Source organism: Mandrillus leucophaeus, unplaced genomic scaffold (assembly GCF_000951045.1).
Source record: "Mandrillus leucophaeus isolate KB7577 unplaced genomic scaffold, Mleu.le_1.0 Scaffold669, whole genome shotgun sequence".
Lineage (NCBI taxonomy): Eukaryota > Metazoa > Chordata > Mammalia > Primates > Cercopithecidae > Mandrillus > Mandrillus leucophaeus.
The window spans coordinates 466,678-468,848 of record NW_012107241.1 but is presented as its reverse complement, the minus strand read 5'-3'; positions in this window follow the sequence as shown (position 1 = coordinate 468,848).

Below are 2,171 nucleotides of genomic sequence, written 5' to 3'. Positions count from 1 at the left end.
ACACACCACATGTTCTCACTTACAAGTTTAAGCTAAACATTTAGTACACATAAACACAAAGAAGGAAATAACAGATACTGGGGCCTACTTGAAGGTGGAGGGTAGGGGGAGGGAGAAAAATGAAAAACCACCTATCAAGTACTATGCACACTACCTTGGTGACAAAATAATCTGTACATTAAACTCCCGTGACATGCAATTTACCTATATAACAAAGCTATACATGGAACCCTGAACCTAAAATAAAAGTTTTTCTAAAAAAGAAATATTTCACTTTTTTTAAAAAAGAAACTAAAAAAAGAGAAAATGGCTTTATATTTACCCATCTAGTTATCGTTTCTGGTAACCTTTATTTATTTTTGTATATACAAGTTATGATGTAGTATTATTTTCTAATGTCATGAACACTTTTTAATATCTATAACACCTCTTACCCTGGAAGTCTGCTGGTGATGAATTCTTTTAATTTTGTTATTTCTGTGAAAGTCTTAATTTTACATTCATTTATTATTACACTTTTATTTTTGATAAATGTAGATTTACAGGTAGTTGTAAGAAATTACACAAAGAGAACATCAGGAAGATGGCAGGAGTTTCCAGCACTTGTCCTAATACGAAAAACATCAATTTGAGCAAGTGTTCACATATGAAAATACCTTCACAAGAACTAAAGAATCCATGTGACAGCACCTGAGTGAAGCGCAGAAATAAGAAGGTAGGAAGGACAGCTTTACATCATCCATGTCACCCTTCCCCCAACTCCAGACAGCACAGGAATGAGAGATTCTCATTGTGGGGAAGGAGAGTGATGAAAGCCCCAGGCTTGTCCATGGACCTATGCACCAGGACCAGCCCAGTAAACCCCAGCATCAGGCCAGCCCATATAGTCTCAAGCTTCAGGTTCATCCCCACAGATGCAGACTTTAGACCCACACCAGTTAGCAGAATGAAGAATAATAAGTTCAGAGCAGAAATGGATGAAATAGGGACTAAAATATATTAAAAAGATCAGTGAAGCTAGAGTCATTTTTTTGAAAAGATACACAAAATGTATAAAACTTTAGCAAGGTTTTCTTTAAAAAAGACTCAAGTAAAATTATAAATGAAAGAGAAGATACAACTGATACTGCAGAAGTACAAAGGATCATAAGAGACTATCATGTACAAGCATTCATCATCAAATTAGATATTATAACCTAGAAAAAAATTGATTTCCAGAAACATACAACCTATCAAGATTGAATCATAGGCCAGGCACAGTGGCTCATGACTGCAATCCTAGCACTTTGGGAAGCCAAGATGGTCAGATTGCTTAAGCCTAGGAGTTCAAGGCCAGCATGGACAACATGGCAAAGCCACATTTCTACTAAAAATACAAAAATTAGCCAGGCATGGTGGTGCATGTCTGTTGTCCCAGCTATCTGGGAGGTCGAGGGTGGAGGATCTCCTGAGCCTGAGAAGTCAAGGCTGCAGTGAGCCAAGATCACACCACTGCACTCCAGTTTGTGTGACAGGAGTGAGACACTGACGGAAAAAGAAAAAAAAATTATTAATCATGAAGAAAATCTCCCATTAAGGAAAACCTAGGACCTGAGAGCTTCTCTGGTGAATTCTACCAGATATTTAAAGAGAAATCAATCCCAATCCTTCTCAAATTTTTCAAAAAAAAAACCTAGCAAGAAGGGAAAAGTTCCAAGCTTATTTTATAAAGCCAGCATTACCCTAATACCAAAGCCAGAAAGAACACTACAAGAAAATTACAGTCCAATATTCCTAAGGAACATAGATGCAAAAAATCCTCAACAAATACTAACCAACTGAATTTAACAGCACATTAAAAGGATCATACACCATGATCAAGTGGAATTTATCCCTGGGATGCAAGAATAGTTAAACATACCCAAGTCAATAAATATAATACCGGCACTGAAAGAATAAAGAAGAGAAATTAATAAGATCATCTCAATACACGCAGAAAAAGCATTTGACAAAACATCTTTTCATGATAAAAATTCTCAACAAATTAAGTACAGAAGAAATGAACCCCAACACAATAAAGGCCACATACAATAAGCCCACAGCTAACATCATATTCAACTGTGGAAAGCTAAAAGCTTTGCCTCTAAGATTAAGAACAAGACAATGATGCCCACTTTCTCTACTTCTTTTCA